General features: G+C 35.2%; 1 long non-coding RNA gene across 1 annotated transcript; it reads right to left on the bottom strand.

The window, feature by feature from the left end:
* Positions 1 to 12,222: 12,222 nt before the first annotated feature.
* On the bottom strand, positions 12,223 to 18,773 carry LOC139808965 (uncharacterized). The gene is made up of 3 exons (XR_011730987.1): positions 18,316 to 18,773; positions 12,470 to 12,895; positions 12,223 to 12,361 (listed from the first exon to the last, which is right to left on the bottom strand). It is a non-coding gene; the product is annotated as an uncharacterized lncRNA (long non-coding RNA).
* Positions 18,774 to 22,197: the final 3,424 nt, after the last annotated feature.

Here is a 22,197-nt window from a genome sequence, read left to right as displayed (position 1 = left end):
AGAGTTCTACGCTCCGGAACCATTGGAGATTGGCAAAAATTTTTGGTTTTAAAAATTCTCCTTTCTTCTGCTTCCAAGCAGGAGGAAGGAGAATCTATTAAGAACTTTATTGCAGCATTGCACAAGCTAAGCGTGCAATGATTGCAGCGTGCATTGCAATTTTGAGTCGTACCTTAAGACTGCCCTGAGGAACCAGTTTGTTTTCGGATTGATGAGTCATCTGGCTCAATCCAGATTGTTGCAAACGAGATACCTAAGATACCTTACATTTAATAAAACGGTACAAGTGGCAACGGCGATGAGACTGTCCGAGAAAGATGCACAATAATTGCAGTCGGGAATGTCTGTTGTCGAGTATCTACCACCAATCGGGGAGAAAGTCCCAACAAAAGAAGAAGCTTGCAACGAAGTCGAGTAAAGGGAAAAATAAAGCAAGCAAACCCAAGGTCGATAAAGTACATGTTAATAATTCTGTTACAAATACAAATACTAAAATATCCTGTTTTAGATACGGCAACAACCACTTAACTAGTAAATGCACATTGGATCATAATATTAGATGCAAATAATTGCGGAACGCCAGGTCATTTGCGGAAGATCTGTATGGGAGCGAAGCGTGCGACGGCGGATGAAATAGAGGAAGTCCTGGTTACGGAGCACATGGAACACCACGACAGGTTCTATAAGATGCTTATATACCGTAGAGGGATCTCTGCGTTTCGAAATTGACAGTGGAGCGGCGGTTTGAATCGTGAGTGTAAGCATCGTGCGTAAATATTTTTCTTCGAAAACACTAAAGTCATATCAACCTTACAATTAATTACATTTCGTATGACGTCCGTTAAAGTAATCGGTGTTTTGCCTGTGACAGTTGTTTGGCGTGTGGTAGTTTGGTCAAACTAAATTAATATGTTTCCAATGTAAAGAGAGAGTTTAAGACTGCATCGCGAATGGATACGACAATTATACTTACCGTTAGTCGATTCAATTATTAACGCGACAAATATTAGCTAAGATTATACGCAAGCGCGAATTACGGAATTATTACAGCGTTATCGGGAAAAATTAGATTTACGGTCTACGAAAATATGAGGCATTCAAGTAAATTTAACTACGAAAGAGAATACACAACCAGTCTTTTTAAAGGCGCGTATGGTTCCTTTCAAATTATTACGCGATCGTTTTTTACGAGATCTACACAAATGTCATTTGGCGTCGCGAAAATGAAAGCGCCAGCTTTGTACTAGTGGCCGGGTCTGGATAAATCCATTGAAGCAATAGCAAGAAACTGCAAAATCTATAATTCGTACCGAAATAATGACCCACCAAAAGTGGAAGTTTACGAGTGGGAGCCGGCCAAGACTCCGTTCGAAAGAGTCCACGTCGATTACGCAGGATACATATTTTTATGAATACATATTTTTTTGTACTAATAGATGCATTCTCCAAATGGCCTTTTGTACATACAGTCAATGACATAACGGCAAAAACTACTATCGATAAATGTAAGCAAATTAATTGCTTTCACGATAATTATTTGTATTAATGTAATGTGAGCGATAATGTAAGCGATAATATTATTATCATTTTGTACTTTGTTAAAAATTTGATTATTTTTTAAATGTTATATCAGTTATATTGTATATTCGTTACATTCTCAAATAAAAAATTATGAATTACAAATAAATTATTCGTGATTTGTCTTATTCGAATTTATTAAAAAGAGGAACAGGCTAGACAAGCTGAGGAAGTAGGCAAGGAATTGTAATTAGCACGCGTACAAAAATGATATCGGTTGCAGTTGAGGTCTCACAAAATGTTAAAGAAAGAATAAGGTGCAAAGGAAGAATGAAGAATTACATAGGATTTTATGGTTAACGTTGCATTGTTTATGCAGCACATTGCATTGCGGATATGAACACACGCACACACACGCACACACACACACACACACATACACAGGTGTCACGGTTTCTCGCATGAAATGGTTAATAAGTAACTATTTAGAGCAGCGTTATGAAGGGGGGAGTGAGAGAGGAAGAAAGAGGGAGTGTGTTGATGTGCGTGTGGGCAGTTGTGCGTGAGTAAGTGTGTGTGAGAGAGAGAGAGAGAGAGAGGCAAAGCTAAGTGAAAACGGAAGTTTGTAAGAACGAACAGAATAAATGGTACTAGCGGAACAAGCATGTAATATTGTAACATAGCGGAGGGGAAAGGTCACAGAAAATAGTAAAGTAGAGGAGGAATTATAAGAGACTTCGGTATGATAACCTTGTAACTAGTACGTGCACGAAAAATGATATCGGTTGTAGTGGAGGTCTCACAAAATGTTAGAGAAAGAATAAGGTGCAAAGGAAGAATTACACAGGACCATATGGTTAACGTTGCGTTGCTTATAGAAAAGGCGAGGAATATCTGAAAGGGAGGAGGGGTAGGGGGCAGCGGAGACGTGACAGAAGAAGAGAGAGGAAAAAATGTCAAAGGAAAACAGATGGAAGGAAATAGAGGAAGAGCTATAGGAACTGGAAGGAGCAGAAGGAATAAGGATACGAAGGAAGATGACAAAGGGGTTAATAAGAGAAAGGGAGGGTTGGGTAACTAATCCTGTAAGGTCGCACAATGGCCAGGCTTTTTAAGAAAATTTACGGGTAAATGTAAAGGGTTGGGCACGTCCCTGTAAAACGCCATGTATCCCGAGAAGGGAATTATTATCTCTAATAAAAAAAAAAAAAAATTAAGCACACCTAAATTAATATATATTTACAGTTTCAAGAAAATCTTTAGAATTTTGATTTTCTCTAGTATAAGGACCGGTGAACGTCACATATGCCTGCTATGTTAATTGAACTTAACAAATTTAAAATGTAAAATTATTAAAATAATTTAAAAAATATGTTAAAGTAACATAATTTGAACGCATTTATTAAATGTATTAAAATTTACAGAAAAAGAATGTTGATTTTACTCTATAACAAAAGTGGGAATAAAAAATTACAGAAAAAAAGTGTTGATTTTATCTTACAATCTTAACTTCAACATAAAAGTTATGATAATTGTACACATAATTAACCTGAAATTACGATCAGAATTACATTTCCTTTCTGTTGAAATATTTTAACATAGTAAACATTGGTATTGCTATTTAACATATCCATATTATGTTAAATTAACACAAAAATTTGAGTGGACCGTTTGGGACATGTGATTTATGTTATATTTAACACAAATTTTCCAACCGTGTATAATTACTTACCTAAGAAAAAATCAACAAAAATTGTAACGGAGCGAGCGGAAACGCGACGTGTAAGGGAGACCGGGGCAAACTCGACACCGGGGTAAACTTGACACTAGGCTTTTTGTCAATTTAAATATATCGTAGAAACTTGCCTTTCCTACTGTAAATGCGTCTTTATGTGCCAGTATTATCAACGAAATTTGGTGACATTTTTATGGTGTAATTTTTAGCGCAACATAAGCGTTTTTGATGGTGAAAAGCATTTTACTAATCTCTCGAAAATTTCTACTCTTTCATCGAGCTTTACTCTTGCGAATCTACCGATAAGTGATTTTAATGAGACATTCGATGCTCTATACGAATCCGATAATATTTTTTGCATATTTTCAAAATTTTTGTTTTTGGAGTGACAAAAATAAAAAACGACGTTTGGGGCAAAGTCGACACCACGCCGTTTTATCGGCTCCCAATAACAAACGATGCTTGTCATACAGCCATATGGCTCATGACAAATGTGTGCGCATGTTTGATCGCGAATTTACTTGCATAAATTGTTTTTCAGACATGAGTTTAGATAAAAATAATTGAAAGTTCAACATTTTTGTTCTTATTATTTTCAATGATTGTTTTACTTAATTCCGAATGTTTGTACTTTCTAAATACACGATAAACAAATGTATTTTTAGTTTCAAACAATAAAAAATAAGTTCCAGATCAAATTGTGTCAATTAGGCAAAGTGTCGAGTTTGTGCCCCGGTATTTTTCAATTTGAAAATTTGTCTTTGCGTCACTATTCCTTTCCTGGAGGCAAAACTAAGCGACGTACAACAAAACTTTCTTAAGCAACTTTGTACTTAAAAGAACACTCTTTAAATGTGTACCATTAAATTTGCTTAAAAATTGTAATTAATTATTAAAAATTGCCTTTGAAAAAATCGTGTCGAGTTTGCTTCCTACTTTCCCAGGCAAACAAAGCGAGATTATTGATAAAATGTTCGAATGGCGGAGGGAGCGGTCATCAGCGGTGTTCCATAGGCGGTAGGTTCTATTTAGCTGAACTTCTTGCACAGTTCATCTTTTCACTTTTTCTCTCTAATGTGAAAAGAAAAAGAAAGAAGATAAACCGTAAAAAGTTCAACTAAAGGCCTATTATAGAGTTGAGTTTATACCTTAGTATACCATATCGTAGTCGTTCTAACGCAAGAAATACGTTTCAAACATAATATAAATCAATATTATCGGCCGGATTTAATAAGACTTGTTTAATTTTTTAGTACAAACGGTAACGCTAACCGCTGGCGGTAACTTTAACCGACTTGCCGACGTGGATGGTTCAATATCGCAAAATATGAGGGAGGAAAATACCTCCGTTGAAGAATTTCTGTTAGACAGGATTTACGATAGATATCATCGCAGATAGCACGTACGTCTAAAAGATGTCTTAAAGATGTCTTAAAGATGTCCTTTAAACATGCGTGCAACAGATGTGTACTTTCGATATCAACTCGTATTACAAGTTACGAGTTAAAAACTCCGGAGTGATGCGTGACCACGAAAACGCGTCGAATCGGATGCGCGATGAATCCGGCGAAAAATTATATCGCACATCGAAGGTACAGAGAGAAAGAGAGAGAGAGAGAGAGAGAGAGAGAGAGAGAGAGAGAGAGAGAGAGAGATTGATTGATTGATTGATTGATTGATTGATTGATTTTATTTATGTTATAGTCAAAGACTTTAGGCAAATCATGAATAACAATTATTAATGTATAAAAATAAAAATAAAAAACAGAAATATAAGGAACAGTATAATCGCCGCGGATGTACATTATGCTGTGCATAAAAATAGAAATACAAGTGATACACCCCAGCGAAGGACGCAATAGGTATATAAGAAGATGTGGCAGAGGTGGTCGGGGGGGAGGAGAAATGGCGAGCATTACTCAAGTTTTGCAGTGATGTAATGCGAAAGAAAAAAGATGCGGAGAGAATCCGTCGGGGGGAAAGGGATCCCGATCCCGACCCGGCGGACCTCTCACAATTAGAAGAATAGTGAGTCAATCAGACCTGCTTTCCCCCCCCCTTTTGATAAAAGCGGGGGCTGCTGCGTTAACCAGCAGCAAGAGAAGGTTGGCACCTCCGAGTCTGTTCCCCCGACAGGGGACAGGCCCGGAGAAAGGGAAGTTGGCTCCCCAGCGGGGTTACGGAGAGTCAGCCATACTCCCATAACAACGGGAGGGGGGCGGGGTGGGTGATGTCCACACCCCGCCTCATACGCGATTCAAGGCTCAAGGCCTCAGAGCTTAGGCTCATAGGTGGGAGCCACGAAGTGGCTCGGCGCCTGGGAGTAATCCGGATCGGCAATAATCATGTTCCCGGATGCTCCCAGTTTTGCGAGGCGAAGGACATCCATGAGGTTTTAATGAGGTAGGCTGCGCGTGTCGTCCACGGCACGCGTAGAATCCCACACTCTCCTCGCTCCTCTCCCCGGAAGGCGGGGAGGTCTTCCCCCTCCAAGGAGGGAGCTTATGGGTAAACCGGGAAACCGGGATCCCAAAGGTGGAAGATTTTCTCACGTAAAAAAAAAAGATATATAAGAAGATAAAAATGAAATATGAGATTAGAGCATGCTACACGTCCCTCGCGAAGAATGCACAAGGAAGCGATGGAAAAATACCTATACTAAATTCGCAAACAAACAGATCACAAGAATAATAGCAAAAGAACTAAAGAGTAGCTAAACTTATTTAATATATTTACACAGTGAGTTGACACCCTTAAACCAAATTATACCTAATAGCCCGAGAGCTGGCGTTAAAAAACTGCAAGAGTTTTGTAATGGCTGATTTTTTCACATAACGTTATATTGCGGGTGTACATGAGTCAGCACCCACTCGCAAGGTCAGGTACTGGGACACCTGGCGCCGGCGCGCTTTGAAATAGGTCAAATTATTAAGTGCAATAAAAGTGTTTTGTAATGGTTCAAATTTTGTGAGAAACTAATAAATAATATAAAAAACCGTTAGAAAGTGGTCAGACCGCACAGTTATGGGACGCAGCGAGTCAGCACCTCGCATAAGTGGTCGCAATAATTAGGTCAGTAAAACTGTTTTGAAATAACTGAAAATTTAGAAACTATTAAATTATTGCGTATAATGAAAGAAGAAAACGGTCAGACTTCAGTTTAATGAGACTGACGCAGTCAGCAGTCGTTTGAAGTGCGAAGATCAAGCGCGCGCGGCTGCTCCAAGCGCGTAGTGATTTGCTTATAGTTAAATTCCATTTGTATTTAATAAAATGATTGAAAGATTTTCAACTAAATCATGATTGAAATTGTTATTTTTTACGTTGTTTTCCTTTTCTGCTTTGAAAAGGACGGTTAGATGGTTTGAACAGAGCGTCGGTATTCGGCGTCAGTCTTAAGGTGATCCTAAAGCCGTGATCCTAGCCGGTTTTTTTCAGTTTTTTTCTTAGCACTAATCTTTTAATTGGCTTTATAGAAATGCAAAATTCTTGTCTAGAATTAAAGTACGCATCAAAATCTAGGTCATGGTGGTCGAATTTATATCGAAAACAAAAAAAAATTAATATTTTTTGTTATATATGTGACGACCACCACATATAAATTCGACCACCATGACCTAGATTTTGATGCGTACTTTAATTCTAGACAAGAATTTTGCATTTCTATAAAGCCAATTAAAAGATTAGTGCTAAGAAAAAAACTGAAAAAAACCGGCTAGGATCACGGCTTTAGGATCACCTTAAGGCGAAAATAAACGACGCGTGACTTGGCGAGCCTCGCGCAGCTCGTACAAGCTCGTCAATTTGTCTTATTTCAAACTTTGATTGTTCTCACGGCGCGTTAATTCGCGAATCTAGCACCGCCCCGCGCCGGTTGTCATGCTGTACGAGCTTTATTTGTCATTTTTTTTAGCCAGACTTGCCGAGTCACGCGTCGTTTATTTTCGCCTTAAGACTGACGCCAAATACCGACGCTCTGTTCAAACCATCTAACCGTCCTTTTCAAAGCAGAAAAGGAAAACAACGTAAAAAATAACAATTTCAATCATGATTTAGTTGAAAATTTTTCAATCATTTTATTAAATACAAATGGAATTTAATTATAAGCAAATCACTACGCGCTTGGAGCAGCCGCGCGCGCTTGATCTTCGCACTTCAAACGACTGCTGATTGCGTCAGTCCCATTAAACTGAAGTCTGACCGTTTTCTTCCTTTATTATACGCAATAATTTAATAGTTTCTAAATTTTCAGCTATTTCAAAACAGTTTTACTGACCTAATTATTGCGACCACTTATGCGAGGTGCTGACTCGCTGCGTCCCATAACTGTGCGGTCTGACCACTTTCTAACGGTTTTTTATATTATTTATTAGTTTCTCACAAAATTTGAGCCATTACAAAACACTTTTATCGCACTTAATAATTTGACCTATTTCAAAGCGCGCCGGCGCCAGGTGTCCCAGTACCTGACCTTGCGAGTGGGTGCTGACTCATGTACACCCGCAATATAACGTTATGTGAAAAAATCAGCCATTACAAAACTCTTGCAGTTTTTTAACGCCAGCTCTCCGCTTATAAGCAGTAGAGAGGCCCACGGTAGAACTCCGAACAGGACACAGCTCAAGCGAGAAGAGATAGGCATGGAGCTTACTCTTAAATACAGCAATAGACGATGACGACACCACATCAATAGGAAACGAGTTCCACAAGTAAATGCCAGCGAGGTGGAAGGATCTGCGATACGTCTCGGTTCTATGGATAGGAACATGGAAAGTGTGTGGTTGTGCTAGACGTGACGACCTTCTGATTGAGGGATCGGGAGTGATGAAAATTTCGAAGAGATACCTAGGAGACATATCATAAAAAATCTTGAACATCTCTATCCCGAGAAAGTATAAGCGTCTATTTTCAACCGACAGCCACCCCAGTCGATGTCGGTAGAGCGTGATGTGTTAATCGCGCCGTAAATTAAAAATAAAACGAGAGAGAGAGAGAGAGAGAGATATATATATATATAGCAGGGGGGAGGGAGGGAAAAAGAGATAAACAAAAAATGCGGAGCGTAACTGATGAGAAGGGTGAAGTATGGGAAGGAAGAATTAAATTAACACAGCTGGATGGTCTCCCTAATAGAAAAGGGAGAATTCACATAGTCGTATAATCTCTCCAATTTCGTATAAGTAAGCTCGAATGGGTCTCTTGAAAGAACTTGAGGACCCGTCACGTTCTATATATTCAAACATATCACATGTCAGCTTATACTCGTAAGTATAAGCACAGTAAGAATGAGTGCATTCGATGCTGCATTGTTCACAATGTGACCAGCTACCCTTTTAACTCAAGAATGGGCACGGGGCACCTATAGGATTACTTAAACATCTCAGCTTCGAAAAATTGAAAATCCCGTCACAATAATCTTCTCCCTCTTTACTGATCTAGAATCCGTATCTACCTTTCAAAGTACATATATTGAACATATTGTAAAAAAAGCCGTTAAAAATATTAATATTTGCGCTTTCAGCGTATGGTGCCGTGTATCTCCGCAAAAAAATTAAGCCAGAACGAGATATTTGCAATAAAAAAATTTGGTGTCATTTTCAACTATATACGAATGAAGTTTCAGTTAAGTACAGGGATTTTTTGAAATATTAATTTTCAACAAAATGGCGCAGTTGTAAAAAAAAAGTTTAAAAAGCCGAAAATTTTGTCATTTTTTAAAAATTGTTTTTCAAAAACTAATTGTCTAATCAAAAAAATCGTACGCATTTTAATTAAAGACAATTTTGTTATAAACATTCTGTTTAAATTTTAAGTCATTTGGATAAAAATTGGCGAGATATGCGAGCGCCCAGCTACGAAAATGTAGTTTCGAGAAAAACGCAGAGGCAAGGCCAAGGGGACTTCCAAGGAAACTACTGAGAATCGTCGATTAGAAGTAGGTAACTTGAACCACCATCAAATATTTTCATGTAGCGTGCGGCCGGGTAATAGCTCGCGCAAGGAAACTGCTGTAACTCCGTTAATATTGCGAATTTCAATAAAACGTTAGAGATATATATTTTTAAGACCCCAAACATTAAGAAAATGCAATTAAAAAATTCGATTTTTTTAAACCGTCACAGTGGTTTCTCCCCTTAATATAAAATAGGGAAAAAATAACAATTTTAATGAAAACACATGTGTAAATGCTTAGAAAAAAATAACGAGTAATAAAATAATAATTATAAATTTGTCTGTTGTAAAACACATATTTTGTTAATAACAAATATAATATTTTTATCTAATATAATTTCATATTTATAATATTTTAATTCAATTAATACATCAAATATTTTAGGAGGAATGAAATTTTAATATAGATAACAAATAGGAGATTTTCTTCGCCAGTAAATAAAGTACAATAATGAACAAACTTTCTTGACTATATCTGACGAATTTTCTTCAAAACGGACTGAAGGTGAGCGCGATATCGTACCGCGAACTGAGGTAGGACGATCACGAGAGAATACGCGTGGATAGTGACGTGCGGCAAGAAATGCGAAAAAAAATATATCTAATTATTGTACTTACTCTGCACGTTACAATCCTTTTGTACTGCACGAATTCCGGAATTTTTCCACTCCACTAATCAACGTGTTGATGAATCGGCAGCCTCGTAAATAACGTTTCACGTCAAAGTGGTCGGTAGAGAGAGCACGGTCGGGCATAGGGACATTTACCTTAAGTAATTATTGTCGAAACAATAAGATATATAAAAAATGTTGCAAGTAAAATTTTTATAGTTTTCTATATGCTTTATAATTGTATATATGTATTATAATACATATACACATTTGCCTATATTGTTTCGACAATAACACAGGCAGACAAAAAAAAAGTGTCTTGGCCGAGACACCACACTAGTGTATTCCCATGTATTTTGACCCGCTGAATCCGAATCCGAAGTCAGAATTGTCAGTTTGGCTCTTAATTCCGAGCAAACCTCAAAAAAAGTGTTCGTTTCGTGGAGTTTTGAGGTTTGCTCGGAACTGAGAGCCAAACTGACAATTCTGACTTCGGATTCGGATTCAGCGGGTCAAAATACATAAGAATACACTAGTGTAGTATCTCGGCCAAGACACTTTTTTTTGTGTGCCTGTGTAATTACTTACGCACATAGTACGGATGAGCATGGATAGCGTATATACGAAGGCGTTTGTAATTAATTCTTGAAAATGGTTTATCGTAACATAACTTTATCATATATGGTTGAATTTGTAAAAAAAATAACCTTTTATTTGGTAATAAAGAATTTTTAAAATTTTGAAAAAAATGTATTGGTGGCGGGGGTATATTTAAAAATAAAAGAAATAAAAAAATTATTTTGTCATTATTTCAAAGTACTTTTGAAGCCATTTAATTTCCATTTTAAAAAATTTTTTAATCTTTTATAGTTTCGGAGATATTCGGCCCGAAAGAAAAAAACCGATTTTTTCGAAGGGGTGTTTCACCTCCTAAAGATGAATTAGAGCGCCTATAAAAAAATACGTGTCTTTTGGATTTTTGTGTTTAACAACATACTTAAAGAAAATTCAAATCGGAGCCGGACAGTTGTGGTAGTTCCCTTGTTAGAAGCGCACAGCGAAACATAGCGGATTAAAGCAAGCACAAAAAGCGTCGAGATTACGAAAACTATAATCTTTACGTACTGTCACCGTGAACTACAGATCGAGTGCAAACACAGGCGCGAGAACCGGGAGTTTTATTTTCGAGTTTTCTACCCCCGCTAACGAGCCGCAAAGCCATCATACACAAAGCCATGACAAAATAATCAAATAATAAAATATAATAAAATGGTCAAATTATAAAATATAGATGCATTGGAAGCGTGTTAGGAAGCACGTCTGCACACCTCAGTGTGTGACTAAGCAATAAATAATTTATAACAAATGAAAGTTAGAGCTACGTAGCCCGGGCTCTATCATTTTGGCTGCGGTCCACTTGATATTACAAATGCTTCGAAGCACTTCTCTTTTCCTTTCTTTCAATAAAGAAAGAAGGAGAAGAAGAACGCTTCAAAGCATTTGTAGCGTCAAGTGGACCGCAGCCTTTGTCATATATTGGGAGCTTTCCAGGGAGCGACACAAGTCAAACTCTTGGTCCTTTTGAAGATTAATTGCTTGTTTCTTAATGAAAAACATCTCTGCAATTTCTCTCTTTTTAACATGTTTTTCTTTACGTTTTTTTTTTTGTTGCAGACCAATTAAATTCGTGATTGAACTCAAGCCAATACTTACTTATTACCATAAGGAAGCACGCGTAAAGAAAAACATGTTAAAAAGAGAGAAATCGCAGAGATGTTTTTTATTAAGAAACACAAACAAGCGATTAATTTTCAAAAGGACAGCGACAATTACATAACAGAGAGTTTTTGCAATACCGTCTTTCAGATATACGGTAAATGTATCTGAATGTATGTATGTACATTTACTGTCTAAATTACCTCTTTGAATTTGCGAAACCGAGTTCGCGGCCAATTTCACGTTTCCATAATGACCCATGTAGCACAACAGCGCCTGAAAAGTGTTTTGAAAGCGCTACTGCGGGTGCAGGAATTCAGCGCTTTTTTAGCGCTTTAGAAGCATATTACCGCTTTAAAAGCGCTTTCAAAATCCACTAGAAAAAGCGTTTATAAGCGCGTAAAACCAGCGCAGGAAAAATGGAGTTTTAAAGCGTTCAAAGCGCGCTCAAAATCCGTTCAAAAAAGCGTATTATAAGTGCATTATAAGCGCACTTAGTAGATTGATATAGTGTGGGAAACGTTATTGAAATAAATAGTCATGAAATGATACATAATATTATGTATTTTAATACTAATTTGTTACAAATTGGTTAAAATTTTTATGGCATTTAACCGTCGATAGTTAACTGATAAGTATTCTCACATGTCAAACATAATTGGAACATAATTGGAAATAATTTATTTCGATTTTTTTTACGAACTTTTGCGATACAAAATAAAATAAAATGCTTCTGCGTTGCATCTACGGATAGCCGTGCAAATATCGACTCATCTGTTGGTTATAACCACTCGTGTATAGTCCCGCTTTCGTTGTTACCTCTTGTCACCTGTAAAACAAATTTTTACATTTATACCTGTAGTTATATAATTTCATATATTTTCCTTTGACAACCTATTTTGACATTGCAAAAAACATAACAAATAAGTATCTGTACCTAGGGGAGGTAATCGACCTTTGTAAAATATTTATTATCTTGGCAAATCACAATTATTTATGGCTCTCCTCTTTGAATTACTTCGAAGCCACGTACTTATGGAGCCGGGCGGCAGTGTGGTCTAGTGGTAGAGCGCCAGACTCGTAATCTAAGGGTTCGAGTCCACTAGAGCCATGAAGCATGGAATGTTTTTCCGATTAGCTGCGCCCCTCCGTGCAAGATAGGCTCTTGTGCGGAGAAAACTGGGCTCCGTCTTTCGGAAAGAGACGTTAAGCCGTTGGTCCAAAGGGTTAAAGTGAGAGGAGAAGGATAGTGTTGGTAGTAGATTGCGAACCCTGTGGGGATATGCAATAAATGACGAATTACTTATGGAGCCTGTGACTTGTGATCTCGAAAAATTTCCTTTATATTGTTTGCCACATGCATCTGAAAAAAGATTTAAAAAATTACAATATTATGCATGAAAAATACTAAATACAGGATTTAAGTTAATTATCATATTTATTAAGAGTAGATCAAGTGTATTTTAAAGGGGGAGCCTTATGTAACCAGTCAAAAAAATTGGAAAAAATTTTATTGCACAAATCATTAGTATAATATCTCTAGAATATGTTCCCAAAGTTCCAGAGCGAAATTCGAACTTAAAATAGGCGATTTTATACCTGAGCGTTACGCAAGTAAAGCGCGCGCTCCGAGAACTTGAAACTTTAAACGCGTTTTTCTCAAAACCATGTTTTTCAAATTGGCGTGCAAGATTACTTAGGGGAAATGGTAAATCGGATCGACATCGATCAGACGTCGATGGCGTCTACAACTTTCCCAGATCGAAATAGCAAATCAGATCGACGTCGATCAGACGTCGATAGCATTTACAACTTCGATCGATTATATATAGGTTTAAATTGAAATATGGAATATTAAAAAATTAAACGGGTCTTAATTCCTATCTATCATAAATAAACGGACATGAGGATTTTACCTGCTTTTGGTTACAAATAAACTCATTCATATTTTTCGACACGTATAAAATTAGGAAAATTATGTACATATATGCAGGATGGACAAAATACAGCGTTATTTACTGACGCTGTATTTTGTCCATCTTGTATACATGTATATGAAAAATTATACATATATGCTTTGAAACATTGGGAATTATTTCAAGGTATTCTATCTTCTTTCAAGTATTCCGTCTCCCACAAAGCTTTTAATTTATTATACAATATTAAGGGAATCCTATAGCGAAGGCCGAACTTCCTCGACGTCGGTAATGTCAACATTTCTAATCCTGTTTTCTATGTTATATATCTATGTCTGTCCTTGTCTAACCAGAGGCATCTGTTTTTGTTCGATTGCTGCGCCATCTCTCGCTACACGCAATACTGCTTATCCTGTCAACCTAAATGTGCTTTTGCTTAATAAAACTTCATTTTACGGAATCTTTTTTTCTAGACGTTGAATCTTAGTTTTATTTACACGATATTGTTCTTACATGTTGTCCCTACGTCGCCTTGGTGTCATTATATATATATAAACTGCAGTAATTTTGTTATTGTTGTCAGATGACAGTTGTATGTGCCCAAATTAGTAAAATTTTTAATTTTTTTTCGTTCCCGATATGAAATCGTACAACGCGATGTAGATTTTTGTGCGTACTTTAATTCTAGACCAAAAACTTGCAATTCTGTAAAGCCAATTCAAAAATTCCTTAAAATGAAAAAATGTCGGTAACTACCGCCACTATAGGATCCCCTTGAGTAACTCAGAAATTCGCAGAATATTTATTTCTCTATATTGTATTTTTAATCTAGGAGTGATGCTACTAAAATTTCTGAACAGCGATTTATCAGAAGCTTTAAATGCAGTCAGAAGTTGGCTACGAAATGCTGCTGGGCGTAAACAAGATTAAAATGTAAAATTGTTTAGGATTTCCTTTTATATGCAATTTTTGAAGCCTTATGTTATTGGTGTTTTTTTTTCGCTTTATTTTATTGCACTAGAGTTGACTAGAGTAACAATTATATAGAAAGTTTGTCAGATTCAATTTTAAGTTTATATATATATATAATGTACGTATATATATGTATGTGTGTATACCCTGGCGAAAAACATTTCTATGAATAACTACAAAATTTAACTAGAAATAGAAATTTGTACATTTTTGTTGAAATATTTAATTTTTTGTAGAAATAGTTATTTTTTTGTAGAAATATCTACGAAATAGTACCACAAATTACAATGTTCTCAAATCAAGAAATTATTGCAAGTAGTATTTTATGAAAAACTACAATTTTATAAAAAATAGTACAAAAATGTACAAATTTTAAAAATTTAAGAAGGAACAAAATCTTAAAAAATTAAAACATCTGCTTACTTGTAGAATACTACAATTATTTATAAATGACTATAGAAATCTACTACAATTTACGTATCGTAAAACTATGCAACTTAACATTTAATTCAGTTTTTAGTTTCTCATGAAATACTACAACTACGTACAAATACTAACAAATACCAATTTGTTTGTACAACTCAAAAATTTATTACAATTGTGGCTAATTAAAATGTGTCATTTTTAGTTAAATGTTACAAGTTTTTACACAAATCTTCCAAAATTTATCTATTATTAATAACTTCTTAATTCGCAGAAGTCAAAATACTTATGTTTTTATTTTCGTATAGTCTGTTGTAAAGTCTAATAGAAAAATACATAAATGTACAATTTTTTACCTAATTAAATTTCTGACTCGTGAATGATTGTAATTTTGCATACAATACTACAAGGTTCTACAGAAAACGACAGAATCTTTAAGCCTTTTACAACTCGTGAATTCATGAAAATCTACATAAATTTGCTTTTTTTAGATGTTTATAAGATACTACAATTTTACATGAAAATTAACAGACCTTCAACCAAACCTTCAAACTTTCCATGTAAAATTGTAGTATCTTATAAAAATCTAAAAAAGCGAATACATGTAGATTTCCATGGATTCACGATTCGTAAAAGGCTTAAGAATTTTGTTGTTTTTTATAGGACCTTGTAGTATTATATACGAAATTACAATCATTCACGAGTCAGAAATTTAATTAGGTAAAAAATTGTACATTTGTGTATTTTTCTATTGGGTCTTACAGCAAACTATACGAAAATAAAAACATATGTATTTTGACTTCTGCAAATTAAGAAGTTATTAATAATAGATGAATTTTGGAAGATTTGTGTAAAAACTTGTAGTAACATTTAACTAAAAATTACAAATTTTAATTAGCCATAATTGTAATAAATTTTTGATCTGTACAAACAAATCGGTATTTGTTAGTATTTGTACGTAGTTGTAGTATTTTATGAGAGACTAAAAACTGGATTAGATTCTAATTTGTATAGTTTTACGATATGTAAATTGTGGTAAATTTCATAGCTATTTATAAATAATTGTAGTATTCTACAAGTAAGCAGATGTTTTAATTTTTTATGGTTTTGTTGATTCTAAAATTTTTAATATTTGTAGATTTTTGTATTATTTTTTATTAAATTGTAGATTTTCATGAAATACTACTTGCAATAATTTCTTGATTTGAGGACATTGTAATTTGTGGTACTATTTCGTAGATATTTCTGCAAAAAAATAACTGACAGCAAGCATGTTCAAAAGCGGGACATAAAACGTCTAAAAAATGTCTAAAAGATGTCTTTTAGACGTTTTATGTCCCGCTTTTGAACATGCTAACTGTCAGTTATTTTTTTACAAAAATATCTACGAAATAGTACCACAAATTACAATGTTCTCAAATTTGTACAAAAAAAGATGGCTAAAAGATATCTAAAAGACGTCTTATGCGGTTTTAGACATGTGTGTATGTGGTGCTGGGTAAGGTTTTTTATAATGACTCGCTTTTTATTTTACAGATAAGTTAGAATAAAGAAGTTTTTTTTCTTTTTGTAATCGCACGGCGCGACGTTGGCCCAATAGGCCTATTTTGTAATGAACCGGCACTGGTTTCTGACATTCACCCGACATTAAAAAAAAATTCTATTTGTATATCCGATTCGAAATTTTAATAATCCGTAATTCGTAATAACAGGATTTCTCATAAAATAAGTTACATAGATTCGTGAATTTTTTTTATACACTCTTTCTATAATAATGCAGTCAACTACAGACCCCGATTTTGCATTTTTGCTCTAGAAATTTATAATAAATGAAATACGGAGTAAAGTGCAGTTTAACGTGCACTTAGTGCATAAAGTGCACCTGAGTGTACCTGAGTTTGCCTGGGTCTCCTGCCGACCCTTAAGGTGGTTCGATGGCTACAACAAAATGCAGAAAATTTCATGAAATTTTAATATGTTGTTCTGCAATGCAAAATAGAATTATGTGAATTTTTTGGGAATTTTTCACCGTCCTGTTTTGAAAAAAATCTACTCCAAAAACCTAAAAAATACAATTTTAGGAGTAGATTTATTTCAAAACGGGACGGTGAAAAATTCCCAAAAAATTCACATAATTCTATTTTGCATTCCAGAACAACATATTAAAATTGCATGAAACTGGCTGCATTTTTAACATAGGTTCTTATGGTTTTTATGGGAAATGACATATTGCATATACCTTCAGAATGAAATAAGTGCAAGAAAAAATGCAAATAATAAAGAAAAATAAATTTGCACATGTAACTTAATAATTTACAAATAAATGAGCGAAAGAAAGGGGAAGGTTACCGCACATTTCGTAGAAAAATTAATTATTAAAGCATAAATTGCTTGATTTTTCGTCTGCATAGACTGTCATGGTCGTGAACGACGTGAACAGCTGCACGCATTATACACGCGGCGACCAATCAGAGCAATCCCCTTCATTCCCACTACTTCAAACGCTAGTGCGCTGTTTCCAGAACCCCCGCGTCCCACTACTCCCTCCGATGAAGCCATCGAACCTCCTTAAGAAACAAATTTAGTTAAAAAGTAGTAATACAATTTCAATATAAATATAATTTTTTTATGTCGGGTGAATTTTCTCATTAAAGAGTGTTTTAATTCTAGTATTTCCTTGTAGTCTACTGTACTCCAACAAAAGTAAAATGCATACTGAGCGGTTGTAGTACCGAATGCACTCATCGTATCAACTAGATGTCTAATAGATGTTTTATAGACGTCGATATTAAGATCTAGATAGCGTCGAAATTTAAAAATGTGAACGTCTATGTAGATGATCTATAGATCTCAATTAGACACGTCTAAAAGACGTCGATTCAATGTCGATCCGATGTACCAATTCCCCCTATATTCGACCAATCGACTTGCTCTTTGGCATGCATGTAGATAACTAAATACCATTGTATGTAAACCTACTTGTTTAGTCATTTTATCAAATTAAATAACTTTTATTACATAATTGAAGCCAAAAATTTTTCCGTAAAAATCAAATTTTTTTCTAAGTTCTGTTATTTTTTTCAATTTTGCATTTTTTACTGAACAAATAGGTTTACCGACAATGGTAACTTATAATAAAAGTAAAAAAATTTTGTATTTTTGATTCAGTGATTAATTGCAGGCGCAATGCTGCACGCCAATTGTGAAGTCCGGCGCCGCGGCCTTTGAGAATAGGCTTTGTTGCTACTTATAAATAAAGAATTTTGCAATAAAAATTTTTTTACATCTACAAATGTTGCTAAAACCATTCCCCAAGTTTCAATAAGTAGCCATTTATTTTAATGTCTCTTTAAAAAAAATTTCAGAAAATTGCCTTGTTTTCAGCGTTTTACATGAAGCTCCCCCCTTAAGACACAGCAGGACTGACAGTAAGAATTTCATGTTTTTTTTCTCAGAATTTTCAAAAACTTACCAATGATGCACGTACCACATTTTAGTGACTTGATTCCTTTTTTTATCTCTGTCCCTGGTCCAATTCAGTTGTGATGCAACCTCAGGAGAGAAAATCGGTAAATGTCAAGATTAAGGGCGACCTCACCGATTTCAATGACCTTGATATATGTTGTCAAGGTCATGACCCCGAGTGACCTTCAGAAGGTTTTAGCCGTCACGTAATGGAAGAATAGGCCATCCTTCTGGTTTTTTGACATTTTCGGCAGTTCTAACAAGGTCCATAATAAGATCCAGTTTATGGTCTACATTTTTAAGATTCCGCGACAGTTCTTCTTGCTTAGAGAGAACTGTTTTCAGCACAAGCACACCTGTAACATAAAAAATTGAAGCCAACATATACCCAGATAGCAAAACCTATAAAGACAAATCACATTTTTAAAAGATGTATTATAACGTAAAAGATATATAATAGGATAGTTTTAGTATACTACCCAGTGAAAACAACTTTAGTCAAAATGATGTCAAAGCCATCAAATCGATGAGGAGTATGATGTCAAAATAAGTAATCAAAATGATGGCAAAATAAATTAAAATATGTTGACACATAAATAATACCGAATTTTATTTGTATTCCGGAAGATTGATTGTGTACTTCAAAACTTAGTGAAAATTACAAAAGTGACCCAAGCAGCATTTTTCGGTTAACTTTTCGACTAAGGACTACTTTTCTACTAATCACAACGTTGTAAGCGATCCAAGAAAGTTATAAAATGTAACTTATAATTACTAACGTTTTTTGGACGTTGTCTTAACGTTAAAATTACGACGTGCTTTTTTTATCACTTTCTCAACGTCAAATTTGAAACAGTTTAAGTCCTATTACCCGACGTTAAGATATTTAACGTTCGCCTGACGTTATACTCTGCACCACACTTTTCGAGCGACTTCAATACGTAATTCCCAACGTAAACCAACGTTTTGTTATCAAACGTTGTAAAACGCTAACGTTGTGAAACGTCGCCTGTGGTCATTTCTGACTGACGCGACGTTAAGAAATCGCGAGAAATGGTAACAAATTCTGCCTAAAAGAATGTAGAGCAGATTACTGCTGCGTTAAGCGGGCATCGCCGACGGCAATTCGCGGCGTCGTGCGTGAACTACGAGGACTATGCGACGAATGTTGACGATCCACGATCGAACCGGTCCATCTCATCTCACGCGGTTATCGTCGCGTCGCGTCGTCGTCGGGAAGCAACGCGCGCGCGCCGCGCGGTTCACAGTTCGAGAGCGCGTTCGCTCGGCTGCACGGCTGCCATAACCATGCTCTAGATCACCATAGATGGTATTGCATAGGTCGGATTTGGTTAAGATATACGACTCATTCGCAAATCTAGTATAGAATTTTCAACTAATCGATACTTTATCGACATGTTAAGTCAGTTTGGCGACCTTGTTAAGACTTTTAGTCAATATAGGTACAATTTTGCCTACAGTGGTATACTACTTAGTTTGCAAAAGTCTGAAAAAGTTTATTATTTTATACGAGAAGACAAATCTTAGTAGAATTTATCGCACCTTTTACTACGTAAAGTTTGATATAGTGTGAAACGCTGACTTCGCCATTTTCATTCGTCAAAGAGGGAGGCAAATAATCCGCCATTTTCCAGTATATTTAGATTTATATTTTTTAACGCATTTTATTAACAATTTAAAGCATTTATATAATATCTGTTGTTAAGGTTTTGACAACATATTTATCTTAAAAGTAATTTTGATAAAAAAAATTAAAATTTACATTTTAAAAATTTTAGTTATTTATTACAATATTTAGTAAATTGGAATATTTTAGAAGGGATTCGTCTAATTTCGACCTATCATTTCCACATTTATCAATAAAGTGGGTTTTGTTATACATTTTCAGTGCTGGGTTTGTGTATTTATGGCAAAATTACAATATAGTATCAAAGACTGCGCGAAACTATATTTTTCCTCTAAAACCATTTTATTTGTGCCAAATTGATAAGTACGTATTATGATACATTTATTACACCAATGCCGTCATATGGTTTGAATGGAAGCACGAAAACTACACCTAAAATGTACGTTGTGAAAAAATAACCTCAGGTCTAGCAGAGTGTACAAAATCAATATTTACAAAAATTACTTATACCAACGAACCCTATTCGCTCCAACCATGCCTTTCGTGTCCCACGAATTTCTAACAGTCGATTGTTCCGGAAAACAAATGATCGTGGGAGAATCCCCTCCGCGCCGGAAAAGTTATTGTGGCAGGGAACCTCAGGTAAAAATTTCAAAGTCCTAGCTCATTTACTCTCGAAACGGGGAACAATCAAAATCTCGGTGGGACATGAAAGTGCATGGTTGGAGGATTACGTCAGTGTTGTGTGAAAGGTAAATGAGCATTTTTTTCGATAAAAATGTATTTTTGTGTATAATTTAACCGTATTTAAAATATTTTTGTCGTTAAAAAAGAAATTTAACATTCCACAAAGGTCTATTATGGCTCAGAGGCAGGTGGAAGAGGTGGGGAAGAGCTACGATTATATAAAAAAAATTAATTTTTTTACATAAAAAATATCTGTCACACTTCAAATTCGCCTTTTCTTATTCAGAAATTCTTTTTCTAGCATTCTTTAAGTCCTTAAAGTCCTTCTGTACCATTTAAAAATTACCAAATTTGCGGCGACGAAATTAAGTATTCCTATTTAATTAATAATTATCTCATTTTTTTTTCTCATTTGCACTACTTTTAGCTTTAATTTGCGTTTTGGTTCATTAAGCTTCGTCAATTTGTTCGTGAGTTATGATTTTTTAAGTAAAACGAGTCGTAACGTGTGTTTGTCAACATATAATTGTTGTAAAAAAATATTAAATAAATGATTTTCAAATGTTCTTTACATTGATTTTTAGTCGAAGGTACAAAGATATTATAATAATTTTTGGGGAATTTTTCAAAGCTATTAACATTATAAAAAACACGTGGGACTCGAAAGTGCATGGTTGGAGGATTATTGGGGCGAAAAAAACGTTGGAGTGAATAGGGTTAAAACTGGTGAAAAAAATGTAACCTCAATTTAACTTATATAAGTCGGATTTCAACGTTGGTACAACCTAAATTTGATTCCCCAAATTAGTGCAAAAGAGGGTTGAAACGACGAAAACGTTGGATACCAACGTTAAGTGTGTTTATCCTAACGTCGGGCGGACGTCAAAATGCTGCTTGGGGAGCGAATTCACCAGGTGACCAATGAAATGTTAATCAATAAAATTTTAAATATTTTAGTATATAAATTCGCTCACTTTTGTAATTTTCACTGTTTTAAAGTACATAATCGATCCCCAGGTAGAACAGAGAAAGTGATGACGATTTTGACGTCGACATCATTTTGTAGTCAAAAGCCTAGTGGTTGTTTTTACTGGGTAGAGTAGTAAAGGAAATAAATGAATAAATGTTACAATTACATACATTTACCTGCCGAAGATAAAGATATATCTTGATCCAAGTTTGATTCATTTGCCATTGAGGGCGCTAAACAAAATCAAAATGCATTAAACAAGACAGTGAGATACAACACAGAGAAACAATATCGTACAAACGTATTAAAGCTAGCTATTCAAGCTAATCTGTATTTACCAGTCAATATTTTTTGCACATTCAATACTGGAGATGTTGTGACGAGTGGTTTGTTAGATGCGACAGAGCTTGAACGACTAAATGTGGCAGACTGATTGGAGGCGACAGAACTTGAACGACTAAATGTAGCAGACTGGTTGGGTAAACCCTTGTGTACACGATACTAGAAATCGGTCCGAGTTTCGGTTTAAGCCAATCAACTTGTAGCTCTTACAGAAAAGCAGCAGTTTCATTGGCTTAAACTAA

The sequence above is a fragment of the Temnothorax longispinosus genome, chromosome 2, assembly GCF_030848805.1.
Source record: "Temnothorax longispinosus isolate EJ_2023e chromosome 2, Tlon_JGU_v1, whole genome shotgun sequence".
NCBI lineage: Eukaryota > Metazoa > Arthropoda > Insecta > Hymenoptera > Formicidae > Temnothorax > Temnothorax longispinosus.
This window is presented reverse-complemented; position numbering and strand designations above follow the sequence as displayed.